Below are 21,275 nucleotides of genomic sequence, written 5' to 3'. Positions count from 1 at the left end.
ACCATGGAGGAATCTTTCTTCATAAATAAATCTGTCTTGATCCCACACCTAGCACACATCTTGATTACTTGGTAAAGTCAGTGAAGAATGAAGAAAGAAAGGAGAATTGTGGCAGGGTTCTAGGACAAGAAAAAAGAAGGAGAAGGATCCGAAGAATGTAGATGTCAGGCAAGTAAGCTTCAGATTCTTTAAGAAAGATATCCCAAGTCCCTCATGGGCAATTCTTAATTTAGAATCACCACAGCAAGCCTAGGGCAGAGTTTGAAGAGAACATTACTTACAATATATACACACACCACATCTTTATCCATTCATTTGCTGATGGACATCTTGGCTCTTTCCACAGTTTGGGACGTTGCTGCTATAAACACTGGGGTGCAGGTGCCCCTTTGGGTCACTACATTTGTATCTTTGTGGTAAATACCTAGTAGTGCAGTTGTTGGGTTAAAGGGTAGCTCTATTTTTAACTTCTTAAGGAACCCCTATACTGTTTTCCATAGTGGCAGTACCAGCTTGCATTCCCACCAACAGTGTAAGAGGGTTCCCCTTTCTCTGCATCTTTGTCAATATTTGTTGTTTCCTGACTTGTTAATTTTAGTCATTCTGACTGGAGCAAAGTGGTATCTCATTGTGGTTTTGATTTATGTTTCCCTGATGCCAGGTGATGTGGAGCATTTTTTCTTGAGTCTGTTGGCCATTTGGATGTCTTCTTTGAAGAAATGTCTGTTCATGTCTTCTGCCCATTTCTTGACTGGATTATTTGTTTCTCGGGTGCTGAGTTTGATAAGTTCTTTATAGATCTTGGATACTAGTCGTGTATCTAATATGTCATTTGCAAATATCTTCTCCCATTCTGTAGGTTGCCTTTTAGTTTTCTTGACTGTTTCCTTTGCAGTACAGAAGCTTTTTATCTTGATGAAGTCCCAATAATTCATTTTTGCTTTTGTTTCCCTTGCCTTTGGAAACATGTCTAACAAGAATTTGCTGCAGCCAAGGTTGAAGAGGTTGCTGCCTCTGTTCTCCTCTAGGATTTTGATGGATTCCTGTCTCACATTTAGGTCTTTCATCCATTTTGAGTTTATCTTTGTGTGTAGTGTAAGAAAATGGTCCAGTTTCATTCTTCTGCGTGGCTGTCCAATTTTCCCAACACCATTTGTTGAAGAGACTGTCCTTTTTCCATTGGATATTCTTTCCTGCTTTGTCAAAGATTAGTTGACCATAAAGTTGAGGGTCGATTTCTGGGTTCTTTTTTCTGTTCCATTGATCTGGGTGTCTTTTTTCGTGCCAGTACCATGCTGCCTTGATGATTATACCTTTGTAATAGATCTTGAAATCCAACTTTGTGATGACACCAGCTTTGGATTTTTTTTTAACATTCCTCTGGCTATTTGGGGTCTTTTCTGGTTCCAACAAATTTTAGGACTATTTGTTCCAGCTCTGTGAAGAATGTCAATGGTATTTTTACAGGGATTGCACTGAATGTGTGGATTGCTTTGGGGAGTATAGACATTTTCACAATATTTGTTCTTCCAATTCATGAGCATGGAATGTTTTTCCATTTCTTTGTGTCTTCCTCAATTTCTTTCATAAGTATTCTGTAGTTTTTGGATTACAGATTTTTTACCTCTTTGGTTAGGTTTATTTATCTTATGGTTTTTGGTGCAATTGTAAATGGGATCTATTCCTTAATTTCTCTTTCTTCTCATTGTTAGTGTATAGAAATACAAGTGATTTCTGTGCATTGATTTTATATCCTATCATGTTGCTGAATTTCTGTATGAGATCTAGCAATTTGGTGTTGGAGTCTTTTGGGTTTTCCCCAAAAAGAAATACAGAAAGTATCATGTCATCTGTGAAGAATGAGAGTTTGACTTCCACTTTGCCAATTTGAATGCCTTTTCTTTCTTTTTGTTGTCTAATTGCTGAGGCTAGGACTTCTCATACTATGTTGAACAACAGTGGTAAGAGTAGACATCCCTATCATGTTCCTGACCTTAGGGGAAAAGCTCTCTTTTTTTCCCCATTGAGAATGATATTGCTGTGGACTTTTTGTATATGGCTTTTATGATCTTGAGGTATGTTCCTTCTCTCCCTACACTTTGAAGTGTTTTAATCAAGAAAGTATGCTGTATTTTGTCAAATGCTTTTTCTGCATCAATTGAGAGGATCATATGGTTCTTGTCCTTTCTTTTATTATTGTGATGTATCACACTGACTGATTTGTGAATGTTGAACCACCTTGCAGCCCAGGAATTAATACCACTCACTGGTCGTGGTGAATTATTCTTTTAATGTACTGCTGGATGCTATTGGGTAGTATCTTGGTGAGAATTTTAGCATCCATGTTGTATATCTATAAAATGTAAATGTAAAAATGAAAATTTAAAAAAGACTTAAAAACAAAGAGTTGATAAAATGAGAAACTAAATGGGAAGAGGAAAAGAAGGAAGAAGACAAAGAAAATTTTGAACTGAATGACTAAAAACTCATGAGAAAAACCCTCAAATTCTATCTAGTATTTTTCCCTAGTGCAGTTTTTCATTTCTGAGTCATCCATAAACTTGGTATTTGACTTATGTGCCTGCTGGTTTTCTGGGGGAAGGGCCTGTTGCACTGATTCTCAGGTGTCTTTGCCTCCCCTTTGTCTGGGGGCGGGGCTCAGTATAATCTGCTTCAGGTAGCTCTATGTGGCTTTTGTTTCCTGAAGGCTTTTTGTGCCACTTTAGAGGATGAAAAAAAAAAAAACCAAAAAAGGCAGTGGCCAGATCTTCAGCCCTGGACCTAAAGATCAGGGCCCCCCACTCTTCAGTGCGCCCTCAGGGAACAGCAGTCAAGCACCTTTGTGTGCACCAAACTCTGAAGACTCCTGTCTTGCACACCAGCACCAATCCTCCCAGGGGAGGGTGTGGGGGGTCTCACTGCAGCCCCCTGCTGCTTTCTGGGCTCCTACTTTGGGAGTGGTTGCCAGATGGTATGCTACTATCCTGATTTTAATCGCCATAAGTTATTTTTTCTGATTGGAGTAGTAATTTATAGAAATAGAATTCTAAAACATGTGATGTTTTCTATATATCTTCTTTGGCTGAATATTATGATTTTGAGGTTCATCCAGATTATTGTATGTAGCAGTAATTTTAATATACCTTAATTTATATATTCATTTGTACTATCCCAAAAGAGTAAAATATTAATTTAAGATAGACTCAATAAATCAAGGATCCATTGTGTAATCTCTGGAAAATTCCTCCCTCTTCCTCCCAAAATAGTAACACAATCTATAGGGAAGTTAACATAAGGAGAATAGAAATATTTAAAAATGTATTTGATTAATTCTTATTAAGTCAAGAAAGAAGAAAAAGGAAACGAGAACAGAGGGGAAAATGGGGGAAAAAGCGTAAGCTAATAGATGCGATTTAAATATACCAGTGATAACATTAAGAGATGAAGATTTTCACTCTGAATGAAAATAGGCCTAACCATTTTCTAATTACAATAAACACCTTAAATATAAGAAAGATTGAAAGGGGTGCCTGGATGGTTCAGTCAGTTAAGCTTCTGCTCTTGATTTTGGCTCATGTCATGATCTCAGGGTCCTGGGATCAAACCCCATGTGGGGCCCTGCGCTTAGCATGAACTCTGCTTGTCCCTCTCCCTCTGCTCCTCCCCGGGCTCATGCTCCCTCTCTCTCTAAAATAAATAAATTAATTAAATCTTAAAAAGAAAAAGATTGAAAGTAAAAGGATACAAAAGGATATGCTATGCCAATATTCACCAAAAGAAAGAATGTATAACTTTACTAAAATCAAACAAAAATACTTTAAAACAAGAAACATCAGTAGAAATAAGATGGCATTTCATAATGAGAAAAGGTTGAAACTACCAGGAAGATATCACATTGTATCTTTGTATACCCAAAATCTAGCTTTTAAATGTAGAGAGCAAATACTGACAAAATTATATGAAAAGTACACACATCCACACTCATTGTAGGATATTTTTCCAAACTTCTTTCTGTAACTCATAAAAGAAGGCAATGAAAAATCAGGAAGCATATAAAATATTTGAACAACATTATTAACAAAAGTAACTGACAGGCAGAACATTCTACCCATTAACAACAGAATACACTCCCCCCCCCCCAAAGGGCACATGGAACATTTAAGGAAATAGCTCAAGGTCTTGGACCATAAAGCTCAAGGCTTAAAAATCATACGGAATATTTATCTGACCACAATGGAATTAAACTAGTGGCAAATAACAAAGCAAACAAGAAGGAAATCTCTAACTCCTTAGCAATTAAATAATATACTTCTAAGTAGCCCATTGGACAATTGTCAAATAAGATAATAATTTGAGCTAAATGAAGATGAAAAAAGGAAACAGAAACTTAGAGAATATATCTAAAGCTGTGCTAAGTAAAATGTAGAGACTTAAATCCGTATTGTGGAAAAGAAGAAATCGTAAACATTAATCTTTGATGAATCCATCTAAAGAAGGTAGGAAAATATCAACAAATCAAACCAAAATAAAAGAGAAGAAAATAAATAATAAAGTGCACAAACAATAGAAAACAAATGAATGGGAGAAGTCAATAAAACCAAATTTAGTTTTTAAAAAAGACTTAAAAATTTGAAAAAAATGAGTAACAAAACTAATCAAGAACAAAAGAAATTATCAAATTAAAAATTTAAAAATGAGATATTGTTACATTTCCTGTAGGTATACAAAGATAAGAGAGAGTATAATGGACATCTCTATTCCAATAAGTTAAACATTTAAATGAAATGGACTAATTTCTTAAAAATGTTATTTTCCAAATTTGCATGGGAAGAAAAGGAAAACGTGAATAGTTCAGTACCTACTTAAGAACTTGAATATGGTATTAAAACCATGGTTTCACATGTGAACTTTTTTAGACATATACATAAACTCCTTCAGAAAGTAGAAAAACTACTTGAATCCTTTTATGAGGTCAGCGTAACCACAGATCTAATATCTGATGAGGTTATTGTAAGAAAGATAAATTATATGCCAATGTCCCTCAAAATCATAGATGCAAAATCTCTAAACAAAATACTAGCAAATCAAATATAATAATATATAAAAAGGATAATATGCCATTGTCAAATTATATCTGCAATGATGTAAAGATAGTATGACATTAGTAAAGCAGTTTATTCCAAACTCTTTTTCCAAGCCAAGGTTCCTTCTCTTGGCTGAATTCTGAACCATTTGCCTCTTTGCTTCTTTACTTTCCCAACTTCAGTTTTTTATATTATGTTTTCCTTTCCCTTGCCTTTCAGAAGTCTTCATAGTCTTAAATTGGGGTGCCTATCAACCACAATTCCAAATCTCCTTCTAGAAATATTCAGGCAGCCTTGAGTTGGGCGTACAGTGTTGGGCATACAACTCTCCTTATTGGAGAATTTCTGGATTTCCTAACTCAGGCTTCCTTGGTGACGTATATTTCATATGGCTTTCCATACCTTCCTCTAATGGGAGCTGGATAAACTCCTTTACCCGTTGAAACTTGCATTAGGACTAAATCTATGTTATTAAATATTGCTCAGCCAGCCACATTGTCTTAGATAGGATTACATAAAAATAGAATATGAAGTAAAAGTAAGTAAAAGTTTACCTGATTTTTATTGGTAATTGAAGTACCATGAGAGCTGAGGTCTGAGGTACTACAATCACCAACAGGGCATAAGAAAATAGCTTTTGCTTCAGGTTCTGATTTCTATAAAAGGGAGAACAGATATACAGGAGTGCTTTACAGAGGCAGGCACAGCTTTGTAACAAGGATGAGTTCTTGCTTTGTCTCATGGGATGTTTTCTAGAAGCAGCATGGAACTCCCTCATCTCAAATAGTCCAAGCCAGGAGGAAGTTGAAAGGGAATTTATTCTGGTTCTCTCTGGACCTCTATCCTTCATCAAAGTTTTCCTCATGGAGTATTACTTTGCCTTCACTTCCAAGTGTTTCCCCTGACTGTGTCAGCTCCCATCAGGAAGGTAAATCCCTCCACCTGCTGCATGGAACTTTCTTTGCATCAGAACTGGTAGGAGGAGCAAGCATCACAAAATTTAGCATTAGGTTGTACTGCAACAGTTGAGACAAGGTCCACATAAAGTTATTAGATCTCCAGCAACTGAGACCAAAGAATCAGTCTAGGGAACAAAAAAGAGTTTGAGAAGCTGTGGTAGCAATAGGTGGTGACAGATATACTCATATAACGTGAGTCTGCCTGTTAAACTCTAGAAATATATTCCTCACTTCTAGTATTGCCTTTTTAATGAATAAATTTATTTGCTGCTTTTCAGTGTGATATTCAAGAACACTGTTAGATTGAATCCCTGAGTTTTTGCAAATTCTGAGCTACCACATTTTCAAGATGTGGGACACACATCTTACCAGAGCATACCAGGTTAATATCCCCAAGTAATTTATCATTAGAAAAATAAGTCATACATTGAAATTCAGAATATATTAAAAAAAAACCAATGGTAATAGCAAGCTTTATCAATACCAATAATCTTCCCCAGACACATATTTGTCTCATATTTTTATAACACTTCTTAGAGCATTTCATCAGTTGTGTTAACATTTCTTGCATCACAATGTTCAGACATTATAAAACTTGGTGTGACGACTAAAAATGGATCCTGTTTAAATGGTTATAAATAATATTAACTGTAAAACAAATTTAGAAATACATTTAGAAAAGAATGAAAGTAGAGAATGGGTACTTAGAAGTAAGGAATAAAAATGACCAATATGCTAATTGGTTTTACAAGTAGTTTAACATTTCTCTTTTACATCAAGTTATGATGAAACTGGAAATTATGTTATTACCGTAAGAGAAGACTGCTCCCATCTTTCCATTCCCTTTAGCATCTCCATTTAATCGTGTTTAGAAGATGGATTAGAATTTAACTTGTCACTTATGGCTTTTAGTAAAAAGCTTGGAAAGAGTTGCTTTTCAACACTTTCTCCTCAGCAGTCCCAGTGGGCCTATGAGGACGATTATGTTCTTCCAACTCTTGGCATAATATTCTAAGAAGATGCCAATGCTTAGCCAAAGCAGCTACATTAGGAAAAGTGAATATTTGGGAGGAGACAGAGCATCCCTAGGAAGGAGTTTGGCTGGTGCCGGGCAGTAATGTGTGGAGGCAGCTCTTAGGGGATGCAGGGTACTGAGTGAAGAAGTTGGCTTCTCCAACTGGTAGAAAACAAATAACTGAGGCTCATGTGTACAAAATGACTCCATTATTATATTCACGGGCACTGCCAAACCAGTACAGCACAGGACTTTAGTACATCTAAACTTGTGATCTGGGCTGTAGTTATAATGCAAATCCTTGGACTCCATCCACATCTCCTGGTTTTGCAGTAAATTCTTTAAGCTATTTTTATGCAAACCAAAGTTTGGGAACCATGGTTTGGCTTAGAATCTAAAGGTTAAGAGGTTATCCACTAGGGGTTAAGAACATGGACTCTGGTATAAGTCTACCTGGACTCACTACTTATGTTCAGATGATAATCTTACTTCCCTTAAAAGCCTTTAGCTCAGCATATAATTTGGGCTCCATGAATCTTGGCTGTATTAACAATTGTCAAGGCAAAGCTCCGTATTTTCAGTGCCTTTGTTCCTTGTGTGCTGCCTTTTAATAAATTCATTTCCCCTTTAAGAATACTCTAAATGATCATTTTAACAAGATTTCAAATCTGCAGAATTGGGAGTGCTTTTAATTTAAAAAAAATGGTATTCTGCATTCTTCTAGAGTCAGGGGCTTATTTATTAATGGTCAAACGAATTGTTGGAGAGTACAATATACTGCATTATTCACATACTCCATTACCACTCTGACTTCAATAAATAATTAACCCTCCATGAAATGAATACTGTAAGTTTGAGATTAAGCTAAAAAATGTATTACATATAATATTATCAGAATTTTCAACTGTAAATATTTTTTAAACAACTAACTTTAAGTAAAATGGAGACATTATATTTCAGATGCAAATGTGAGTTCTCAGATAATCATAATCTTCTTAGTCTCAAAGTCCCCAAAACTCACAGAATTGCCTAAGCAGTAATATATTTCTTACATTATCTTTATTCTCTAAATGCTTTTTTAGTTTTTATTCCTTGCTCTTAGACTATTGAAAATCATTACCAGTGCAGCAAGACTAATTTTTATGCCATCACAAATACTGACATTTATTCTTAATGACTATAAGGGCAGAAGCCAAAATGCAATTGCAATCGATTATATGCAGAGAGTTCTTTTAGGCACAATTACAGCATTTGTATAAATTTCAAAATCTGAAGTTGTAGATGCCTCAGAAGACAAATTCTCAATTATCATTAAAATGCAAAATGTAATTTTCTAAAACAAGTTCTCTTAAACAAGATCTGGATCTTGCAACTAATTCTGCCCTGCAATGTTTTTTTTTCCTAGATCCCAATATAAATGGTCACTTTTTTGCAATTAACTTCCCCCAAAATATATTAAAAATTTCTTTGCATTCTTAATTATTTTATTAAAATTAAATTTGAGCACTGATTTTATATAAATTCCCTATTCTCTGCCTGGAATTTTAAATGTGATTCCTTCTCTGAAGCACTTTAGTGCTATTATTCTTTACTGAAGTGATTCATAAACCTTCTAATGTCCTTCCTGCCAGCTTACCTGTTTCTCTTCTTTCCTTGCTTTTTCCTGTGCTTGGTTTGGGGGAGGCTCAGTTATTTAATCAATGGGTTCTTTGTTTTTCTTTTCTTTTTACACATCAATCCCTATTTCTAAGCAAATATGGTCTGTGGAAATATAAACTCCTTGCTCTTATACCTCAGGCCAAATTTCTTATAGTTACAACCAAACTGACTTTTAAGGGGTTGTCAAATTGCTGCATTGGTCAAAGCTTAGCTGTCACTCTGATGAGAAGTGTTTTTGATCCTTGTCGTCTAGATCTGGAACAATATTTTTGATCCCTCATGTAGTACCTTCTATTTGTTCTTTTAATGTACCTATCACATCGTACTGTGAGTTCTATTTATTTATCTGTATCCTCTATAAAACTATATATTTCATGAGGGAAAATAGGGGTCTGCCTTGTGGCTAACACAATATCTGGCACATATATTTGTGTGTAAAATTAACAATGAAAACTCCCTCTGCTTGCCTTTGAGGAATTAAGAATGAAAGGCCTGAATGGACAGGACATCTAGCAGTCTATCATTGACATCTGTTATCTTCAATGTCCCTTATGAAATATATCTTAAATTCTACAATGAGAGAGTTGAACTAGATGCTATCTAGAGATCATTGTCAGCTCTGAATGTCTAATAACATCTGATTTTTGCTGTTCCTTACAATTAATCTGAACAGGAGGGGAAAAAGGAAAGCTAAATGAAGATGTATCACTGCAAATGTGTGGAAATGTAGATATATGAGTAATGAGAGGGAGAGAATAGAAAAGGAGTAAGGGAAAGAAGGAGACTGAGATAAAGAGAGCCAACACAGACTCTGAAATTTGATTTCAAACAGGAATTATTTCAGATATACCAATTGAATCAACTCAAACATATCATGTATAATTATTAATTTCACCAGAGTCACAGCTGCAATAAAAATAGATACATCTGAACCAAAATTTTGCACAACACCATACTTCCAATAAGAAAAAGCTTAATAAAACCATGGGGATATAGGGTGGAGGGACCTAGACTATGTAGCATAGAAAGCTTAATTTGAACAGCAGGGGGCAGTAGGGCATTTTCTTATTTAAAATATAACTTATCTAAAGGAAAAACTTAACTTGAAACTTTTTTCATCAGTCACATTTACTCAAATGCCCACTATATGCAAACCTTTGAAAAATATATTGAGGAAAATTCCCTAAGAAATAATGTACTAGTTCAAAACTATCTAAAATGGAATAATTATTAAATTAATCATCATTTCTATGTTATCTTAAATCAATGTTCACTAGTTCAATTAAAACAGGTAGCTAATATACATATCCCTCATATAGCAGCAAACTATAATTTCTATAATTTCTTCTTTTAATTGAGATACACTTGACACATAACATATTTGTTTTAGGTATATAACATAGTTATTCAGTATAAGTATATATTGAGAAATAATTACAATAAGTTTAGTTAATATCCATCACCACATATTGTTACAAATTGTTTTCTTGATGAGAACTTTTAAAATTTCTCTTAGCAACTAAACTATAATTTGTGGTTTTCCACTTCCTTTGTGCAAATGCTCTCTGAAGAAATGCCAATAACTAACTGAGTGATAATTCTGTTCTTCAGTATTTAAGCTACTTCAAGGCATGAAAAGGAAATCTTTGGTATTGATGTTTTTAGGAAATAATTTTCCATGAGAAAAAAACACAATAAAAATTTTAGAGCTAGAAGTAGAAAGTATCATTGAAATCAACTGTTCTGATTTTTGCAAATGAAATGACTGAGAAAAAAATATTATTTTTAATTTTTGCAAATGAAGTGACTGAGAAAAAAATATCTTCTCGAAGATCACGCTGTTTGCTAGCACTAACCGTCCACTATGATAGCCACTAGCTGCATGTCACTATTTGAATTTAAATCTATTGCAATAAAATAAAATTTTACAGTGTGGTTTCTCAATTTCACTAGCTGTATTTCAAATACTCAATAGCTGCATATGACCAATGACAATTCTTATTAGACAGGCAGATATAAAACATTTTCATCACTGCAGAAAGTTTCCTTTGGATAGCACTGGACTAGAGAAAGAACTGGAATAAAAACAGATCTCTTGAGATGATGTGTGAGAGAAACTGAATCAGAAAAATGTGGTGTCAGCAAGCATGAGGAAAATGATAGTTTCAAGAAGGAAGTAATAATACAATAGAGGTGTTAGCCAAATAGAAACTGAAAAGTGTCCACAGATTCTGGCCTTTAGTGATTTTTTTTTAAATAATTGTATATAGTGCTTTCCCACTTCCAGTATCCTAATATAACACCATGATTTTCCAGAGAGGGAAAAAATTGTAACAAAATGAAATTACTGAATTATAAGACATGATAATACATAATATCAGTTAATTGGCATTATAACATGTCCAATTTTAATTTTTGTGGTGTAAACTTTGATAAATATTTATGAAAATATAAATTAAAGGAAAGATAAACTAATATGGCAATTTATGGAGATACTAACTACTACCTTGGTGTCTTCTGCAAGATATTTTATACAGATAAGATGCTCTTATTGGTGACCATAGCAAGAGCAAGTGGGAGAGAAAGAGCCTAAAACCAAATTTCAGAGTAGAATGAAAGAATGAGTGGAGAGGAAGCAAAAACATCAAGTGTAAGTTGTTCTTGGCAGAGTGAAGAAAGAGGATGGTAGCCTATAGACGACCAGGAGTTTGCTTACTTTAAATTAATAAATGAGCTTCAAACTGGTTCACAAATCTTATGACACTAACTGCAAAACATTTTTTTAAAGAGTATTTTCTTTTTTAATTTTTTTTTAAAGATTTTATTTATTTATTCGACAGAGATAGAGACAGCCAGCAAGAGAGGGGAACACAGGCAGGGGGAGTGGGAGAGGAAGAAGCAGGTTCATAGCAGAGGAGCCTGATGTGGCTCGATCCCACAATGCCGGGATCACGCCCTGAGCCGAAGGCAGACGCTTAACCGCTGTGCCACCCAGGCGCCCCGCAAAACATTTTTTTAACTTTATTTATTTATTTAGAGAGAAAGAGATAGCATGAGCAGGAAGGAACAGAGGGAGAAGGAGAGAGAGAATCACAAAGAGTCTCCATGCTCAGCATGGAGCCCAATGCAGGGCTTGATTCTATGACCCTGAGATCTTGACCTACGCTGATTTCAAGAATTGGACACCCAACTGACTGAGCCACCTAGATGTCCCTTAAGTTTACTTTTTAAAGTAATCTCTATGCCCAACGTCAGGCTTCTAATTCATGACCCTGAGATGAAGAGTCTCACTCTATTGACCAAGCCAGCCAGACACCCTTAAGTGCAAAACTTCTTAGGTTTGTGCATTTGTGTCTTTTTCTGTAGATGAAGTGTCTAATGGGAGAATTTGAAGATGGAGAAAAAGGTAAAAAGTGATTGATCAATGTCCCAGAAAGCAGAAAAGAAAAAGAATCAGGAAGAAAGGAGAGAAGTAAGTCTTAGGAAGGAGTAAAGACCTCAATTTTGGTCATAATAGAGAAAAAATCCTGGATGGGGAGAGAGAGACAGTCTTAAATAGCCATATTAAAAAGTCTTGTAATTCTGCTTCAAACTTCTTGGTTTTACCCAGGCTTTTACCAAATATTTGCTAAATATGACTTCTATGTAGAAAAATGTTTTTATTATACAATATATTACATTTTATGGAAAATGTATGAGAACAGTAATTATAAACTAATTTATCAACAAGTATTAATTAAGCAGTTAATATAAACCAATTATACTCAGTACTATGTTTCAATATTCTTACATAATATATACTTGTACCAAGAACAGAACTATGCAAAGAAAGACCTAACTTTATAGGTATAACTTTAATAATTTTAGAAGAGGAATCCAATTACTCAAATGTGCAGATACCAACATAAGGAATCAAGAACTACAGAAAATCAGGTAAGTATGACATCACCAAACTAATGAGGCTGCTATAACCAACCCTAAAGAAATGGAGATCTATAAACTGTCAGACAAAGAATTCAGATTAATCCTCATAAGGAAATTTAGTAAACTACAAGAAAGCACAGACAGACAACTAAATGAAATTAGGAAAGCAATGTATGAACAAATGAGAAGTTTGACAAGGAGATAGCAACCATAAAAAGAAAAAGAAAGAAGAGAAATCCTAGGGTTAAAAATGCAATAGCTAAACTGAAGAATTCAATAGAAGTTTTAAAAGTAGAGTCAACCATGCAGAAGAACCAGGCATTGGAACTTACCCAGTCAGAGGAACAAAAACAAAAAAGAATGAGAAAGAGTGAAGAAAGCCTAAGCCTACAGGAATTATGGCATACAACAAAAAGAAACAATATTCACATTATGGGAATTCCAGAATGAGAAAAGAAAGAGATGGAGAAGAAAGTATATTTAAAGCAACTGTGGCTGAGAACTTCCTCAATTTGGGGAGAGAAATGGATATCCAGATCCACTAGGCCCCCAACCAAATAGGTTAAACCCAAATAGGGTTACACCAAAACACATTGTAATTAAATTGTCAAAAGTCAAAGGTAAGGAAAGAATTTTAAGGATAGCAAGAGAAAAGACAGAAGTTACATACAAGGGAACCCCCATAAGACTACTGGTAGATTTCTCAACAGAAGCTTTTTAGGCCATAAGAGAATAGGATGACCTATTCAAAATGTTGAAAGAAAATAAATGTCAACCAAGACTTCTATAACCATCAAAGCTGTCCTTCAGAAACAAGGGAGGGATAGAGATTTTTCCAAACTAAGAAAAACTGAGAGAGCTAATCACCCCAGACCTGCCTCACAAGAAATGCTAAAGGGAGTTCTTTGAGTGGAAGTAAAAGAATGCTATTTAATATAATAAAAGCATAAAAAGGTAGGGGCATCTGGGTGGCTCAGTCAGTTGGGCATCTGCCTTTGGCTCAGGCCATGATCTCAGAGTTTGGGATCAAGCTCCTCATCAGGCTCCCTGCTCAGTGGGGAGTTTGTTTCTCCCTCTTCCTCTGCCCCCACCCTAAATAAGTAAACAAAATCTTTAAAAAATTAAAAAAGCCATGAAAATGTAGTGTAAATATCACCGGTAATGGCAAATAATTTTCATTCATTTAGTACATTTGGGAGTCTTTTCTTTCCTACTAATCATGCACAATTTATTTTCTGCCAGCATGTCCAAATCCTTATTGCACTTTGCATTAAATAGTCACAATTACTAGGAATGCTGCCTGATTACAATATGACACTATTTCCTTTAACCTGTCTATATTTTTTTTACTCTAAGGGAAATGTTTGGAAATTGCATTGTGGTTCTGCTATTGTTCTAATTGTTCCTTAACAATCTGTAGTACAAAGTCTAATAACAATAAAACATTTATTAAGCAATTTCTATGTTGAGAGCCTTATATTCATTGCGTTGTTTAATCATTCCAATGACTTTAGACATAGGTATATTATTATCTTGTTTTACAGTAACACATGCAACAATTCTTGAATCTCCAAAGTCATACTGAGCCATGGGGGTAAGCACAATATGTTCTCTGATTTCTTGGGTGTTACATTCTGGAAATGTAGATACATCATGTAGATATATCTAGGAAGAAGATACACTCTGAGCAAATAGTGACACAACTAATAAATTAATGACAATAAGTAATATGAAAGCCTACAGCTGGGGTAGTTATCTCTATCCAGTAGGAGGCAACAAAGAGTTCCTTAAAGATTTAAAAAATGAAGAACAAACAGTTGAAGGGAAAATAAACCTAGAGGCAAAATGGCTTGAGATACTGTTGGGGCAGAAGCTGACTCAGAATGACATGACAGTTGATTCTTTCTGTTTTGAATAACATGCTGAAGGAGAAAAAGAGCTGATTTCTTCACCATTTATAAACATTTCAGAATGTTGGATTCAGATGATTAGCTATTTACCTTAGCTGGTGTTTGTTGTACAAATTGAGACAGGGTTGGCAGGATATGAACCTTCCTAAAATGTTTCATTGCAAGTTGACTGTTGATTCATTCAACATTTGTTCTATCCATCAGCTGTGATTTGGGGGGCAGAGGTGGGGGGCAGGGGTCCTGAAAGACAATTACATTCTGTTTCTGCAAGGCATGCAATTACTTCTGGAAGAGAGTTGCCAACAGAGGGGAGGTTAGAACGTGGAGTCTGCAGATAGGCTCCATTGAATGTGGGAGTGGAGTTTGAACAGATGTATAAGTGAATTTCTCAGGATATGGCTTTGAATGCAAAAGTTACATCACAAGAGAAGAGCCAAATTAAGATTTGGTGGTTTTTTTGATTTGAAGTTCCTCTCATTTTCCCAATAAGAAGAAGGAGGTGCCATCTTCCTGTTTTGATGCCTTCTCAGGGCATTTTTGTCAGAAGGAACATGATATTAGCATGTCTTATAACTGGTGATGTTAATTTTGATTATTTCATTATGTTGGCCTCTGCCATTAAGTTAGCTTTGCTTCCAAGTCCCTTTGCTTTGGCATACCCCCATTAATGTGAGGTGGGGTTTTGTGGGTTTTTTGAGCATTTCTTTATTTTCTGGCGCTACAAGATACTCCACTATAAAGTTGCTTTTTTTCCCCTTTGTAACTAAAACCTATTTTCTGACTGTTTATTTGAGATTATGTGAATACTGTTTCTCATAATACTTTCATCCTAAATAATACTTTGTTATTTACAGCAGTTTTAGATTTACCAAGGAATATTTTTGAGAAGACAATACAGAGTTCCCATGTACCACTGCCCCTATTCTCCACAGTTCCCCTCTTATTTGCATCTTAAATTAGCATGATACATTTGTTACAATTAATGAACCAATATTGATACATAATTATTAACTAAAGTCCATAATTCAGATTTCTTTTGTTTTTTAACATAATGTCATTTTTTTTTCTGTTTTGGTATCCCATACGGCTTACCATATTTACATGTAGTTGTCATATCCTAATCTTCTTTTGGATGTACCAATTTCTGAGACTTCCTTCTTTTGATATTCTTAACAGTTTTAAGTAGTACTGGTCAGGTATATTGTAGGTTGTTCCTCTATTGGACTTTACCTGGTGTTTTTCTCTTAGTCTGGGAAAATGTGTTTTGGAGGAAGATGACAGATGTGAAGTGCCATTTTCATCAAGTCATATCAAGAGTGCCTACTGTAAACATGATTTATGACTGTTGATGTTGACCTTGGCTAAGGTAATGTTTGTTAGGTTTCTACACTTTAAAGTTACTCTTTTCTCCTGTTTTCATACTTTTTACACTTTGGAAGGAAGTCACTATGCCCAGCCCGCACTTAAGGGGTGAAGAGTTATTCTTCCTCTCCTTTAATGTGGTGTATCTACATAAATTATTTAGAATCCATCTGCATGGGAGATTTGTTTCTTCTCCCACATTTATTAATTTATTCAATCATTTATTTATATCAGTATAGACTCATGGATATTTTATCCTTTGAGTTATAATTCAACACTACTTTTTTATTTTGTTGCTCAAATTGTTCTAGCTTTGGTCATTAGTAGCCCTTTCAGTTGGCTTCCAAGTCCCTTTGCTTTGACATACCCCCATTAAAGTGAGTTTGTTGTTGTTGTTATTATTGGGTTTTTTTTTTTTTTTTTGAGCATTTCTTTATTTTCTGGCACTACAAGATGCACCAGATTCATCTTGTATATTTCCTGCTCTAGTCCTGGAAAGAGCCATTTCTCAAAAAGTCCTGGTTAATTTTATTGGGCAATGATATAGCACTCAAGATTTGGGCAGTAGATATACTAACCATCCCTTGCTTTTAACTCATTTTTTTTTCTGTCTAGGAGTTTTAAAATCATATCTTTTTCCAAGGATTATATTTCATGATAATTTTCTTTTGTTGAGGAACAATTTTCATTTAAACTGATTGGCTTTCTGTTGTTCTATTCACTTTGGAGACTTAGGCCCTTCCGTTCTAAGAAATTGGCTTGTATTATTTATTTAACAATTTGCTCTCACTTGTTCTTTCTGCTCTCTTCTGGAATTCCTTTCAGCTGAAGTTTGAACCTTTGGAATTTATTCTCTAATTTTATCTTTAATATCTTGCTCTCCATCTCTTTATACATTCTTGGTGGTTTCCATAATTTTATTATCAAGCTCTTTCTACATTAACATCATCATCATCATCATCTGTCGTAGATATAGATTCCAGGAGGTCTTTCATATAGTGTTCCTTTAAAGTTGGACATGCCATTTTTTTTTTTGGCATCCTATTCTTGTTCCATGGATGTATCACTCTTATTTCTCATGTTAATTATATTGTCTTTGAATTTTCTTTTATGCTTTACTCTGTCTCTAAGTCCACAGAATTACTTCTTTCAATAGATTTGTTTCTTTCCTCTCTGCCATGCTAAAGACATTCCTCAAATGTTCAGTGATTCTTGTTTAGTGATCTCTAAGTAGCCAAATGGATACTCTATACATTTATGCATGTGTTTGAGGGTTGAGGGAATACATCCTTTGGAATAGAAGGCTTTATTCTAGCTTGATCCAGTAATCAGCCAACTTTTTTCTTGAAGACACCAAAATGTCAGAATCAATGGGCCTATCTTGTGGGATAGATCAGGTTTTCCAGAGGAAGATCCTAGAATCTTTCTTCTGAAATATAAAATGTAACTACTGGAATTCTGGGTGTTGGTTAAGGGAAAGAACCTGGAGCTGAGGGGAGAGTCTTATCATTGAGAATATAAACTTTTATTAATGGTCCTCTTTTCAGTCCAGCACCTCTCTTCATCTCTTGCATTGTGATCAGGACATTTTGAACAGAAACTTCAGGTATATCTGTGATCTTTGTAATCTGATTCTTAGGACCAAGACAAACTATAAAGTATAGCTACAAAATGAACCACCATATCCTATATGAGTGTATGTTTTCCATATGAGATATTTGATAGTTTTCTCTGCTGATTTCCATTATTTATTTATTAAGATTTTACTTATTTATTTGACAGAGAGAGCATGAATGGGGAGGAGGGGAAGAGGGAGAGACAGAAGTAGGCTCCCTGGAGGTGGAGCTCAATTCCAGCACCCTGATATCATGACCTGAGCCAAAGGCAGGGGATTAACCCACTGAGGCACCAGGTACCCCTGATTTCCAATATTAATATGGCTTTTTGCTGATATTCTTTATTGACTGTGCCTATCTTTGGAAGATTTTTGGAAAGAGTTAAATTGGGGCTATGAGTTTATATATATATATATATACACACACACACACCCACACACCCACACACATATATGTATGTATATTACATATACATATGTATGTATATGTTTGTGTATATATTACATATATATGTATGTATATATTTTTTTATATATGTAATACATATATGCAATCCAGGTGTGTATGTATATACATCCAGTGAGCTGAGAAATTGAAATCAGTTTAGAAATTTATCAACTGATAAAGTGTTATTATTCCCCACTTTTTTGTAGAGGATCCCAAATAACTTTAACCATCTATGGTCTATTCTTTCATTTCTGAGAATCCCTAAGAAGCAAGCCATTTTTTGTGTTCCTCTGACACTGTTAAACAACTCTCTATAGTCTTATTCACTGTCCAGATTCTTACAGTTCTGGAACCTGGGATGGAGTGGAAGACTATGGTAAGGTTTTCTTAGAACAATTCTAAAGAACTCAAACATATAAATAGAATCATAAGTAGAATGCTTTACCACTTAAAAATAGTGGTAAAGAAACTGATTCTGGCTTTGCAGTACTGTCTTCATATAGGTATGTGAGGATGACAAAAAGTGAAATGATAGGGGTGCCTGGCTGGTTCAGTCAGTAGAGTATGTGAGTCTTGTAAGAGTTGTAGTTTGAGTCTCGTGTTGGGGTTGTAATTTCAAGTCCCATGTCAGATGTAGAAATTATTTTAAAAAATAAAATCTTAAGAAAATAAACAGGTATTATGGATGGACTATTTGTAGTCCCCTCCCCCACATGCACCCAAATTAATATGTTGAAACCCTACTCCTCAGTGTAATGGTAATAGGAGATAGGGCCTTTGGGAAGTGATGAGAATTAGAGCAGATCAAAGAGTAAGCCATGGTGAATGGGCTTAGTGGCCTTACAAGAATCATAAGAGAGGGGACGCCTGGGTGGCTCAGCCGTTAAGCATCTGCCTTCGGCTCAGGTCATGATCTCAGGGTCCTAGGATCGAGCCCTGCATTGGGCTCCCAGCTTGGCAGGAAGCCTGCTTCTCCCTCTCCCCCTTGTTTGTGTTCCCTCTCGCTGTATTTCTCTGTCAAATAAATAAATAAAATCTAAAAAAAACAACAAAGAAAAGAATCATGAGAGAGCTTGCTTCTTCTCTCAGCTCTTCACCATTGAAGATACAAGTATAAATCTACAGTTTGCAACCCAGAAGAGGGCTCTCACTGACACCTGATTATGCTGGAACTCTCATCTCAGACTTCCAACCTCTCACACTGTGAGAAATCAATTTCTATTGTTTAGAAACCACCAAGTTTGTAGTATTTTGTTATAGCATCCCTAACTGACTAAGACAAAATGGATTCTAGGTATTTGCCTATGATATGGAAAATTAACTAGCATTAGCTAAAAAGAAAAGATATGAAGTCTTAAGACCTTTAAAATTCAAATGATTCAAATCATTCAAATGATTTTCTATGACATGACTTGTGTCACATTCACCCTGAATGATATCTAAGCCTGTATTTTGACAACAAACCCAAGCCAACATCTGACATTCCTTATTATACTAGAATAACGGTAGGGGAAGTTCCTCTTTGATGCTGAGGGCTTTAGTTCCTTGAGTGCCTTGGCATTCCCCATAGGTATAATTGGACTTTCTTGTTTTTACCCTTTCTTTTCAGAGAGGCCTGTGCTTTATACCAAGATTCTGCAGCCAGGGGAAATTTTCATACCTTTATATTACAAAAGCATTAAAGTCCATAAGTAGCAGAGGTTAGGCAGAATGAAAGCAGATCAACAACTCTCAGGTTCTTCATGTGCTGTATGATCTATTTCTACGGTGGATCACTACATTTTTCTGGGAAGCACATAGTGGATTATGGGTATGCTTGGTGTTCATTCCTTCAGCAAATTTACTGGGTACCAACTATATTACAACCTGTGTTCTAAGTGCTGCCTCATAGCAGGGGATAAACAAGAATTGTCATGCAGCATGCATTCTGGTAGAACAAAACACAAAATAAACAAATAACCAATTGATATTTAGCATGCTAGGTAAGTGTTATGGAGAAAAACAAAGCAGTTGCTAGCTATGACAAGATTCAAAGTGTGGGAATTATAGCTGAGGTGGAGTGGAGAAAGTGATCTTCTATTAGGGAGGAAATGAGAAGCTAGGCTATTAGATGTTTCATCCAAATGTTGTTGGTATCCAAATGGATGGGAAAGTTATTAATAATAGAAAGAGTCTGGGTAGAGGAGAAGACAGTCAACCAGAAAGTAAATCTTTAATAAATAAGAATGTCCATTAAGTTAAAAGATGAATGCTAGACTAGAAGAAAAAGATGACACAGCTAGACACACATATCTTCAAAAAAGGATTTTTGATTTGTTTGCATTTGGGGAGAATTGTTTAAGGTTTTACCAAACGTGGATGTGGTGATACGGAATGAGAATAAAAACAAGATCCCATCCACACTCCTGACTCTGACATCTTTGAGGTTAGAATAAACAGCCCCTACTTAAGCAGGCTGCAAGGAAAATAATTCCCCTAGGGGCATATCAGGTTCAAGTGTAGTGTGATGAAGCAGGTTTTTCTTTTCTTTTTTTTAAATGTATTTTATTTTAATTCAATTAATTAACATATAGTATATCATTAGTCTCAGAGGTAGAGTTCAGTGGTTCATCAGTTGCATGTAACACCCAGTGCTCATTACATCACATGCTGTCCTTAATGCCCATCATCCAATTACCCCGTCCCCCATCCCTATCCCCTCCAACAACCCTCTGTTTCTTATAGTTAAGAGTTTCTTATAGTTTCTCTCCTCTCTGATTTTTTTCTTATTTTATTTTTTTCTCCCATCCCCTATGATCTTCTGTTTTGTTTCTTAAATTCCACATGTGAGGGAGATCATACAATTGTCTTTTGCTGACTGAGTTGTTTCACTTACCATAATACCCTCTAGTTTCATCCATGTCATTGCAAGTGGCAAGATTTCATTTTTTGATGGCTGCATAATATTCCATGGTGCATATATACCACATCTTTTTTATCCATTCATCTGTTGATGGACATCTGGGCTCTTTCCATAGTTTGGCCATTGTGGACATTGCCGCTATAAATATTGGGGTGCAGGTGCCCCTTCAGATCACTACATTTGTATCTTTGTGGTAAATACCTAGTAGTGCAGTTGCTGGTTAAAATGTAGCTCTATTTTTGGGGCGCCTGGGTGGCACAGCGGTTAAGCGTCTGCCTTCAGCTCAGGGCATGATCCCGGCGTTATGGGATCGAGCCCCACATCAGGCTCCTCCGCTATGAGCCTGCTTCTTCCTCTCCCACTCCCCCTGCTTGTGTTCCCTCTCTCACTGGCTGTC

This window comes from Ailuropoda melanoleuca, chromosome 2 (assembly GCF_002007445.2).
Source record: "Ailuropoda melanoleuca isolate Jingjing chromosome 2, ASM200744v2, whole genome shotgun sequence".
Taxonomy (NCBI): domain Eukaryota; kingdom Metazoa; phylum Chordata; class Mammalia; order Carnivora; family Ursidae; genus Ailuropoda; species Ailuropoda melanoleuca.
Note: the sequence above shows the minus strand (reverse complement) of the source record.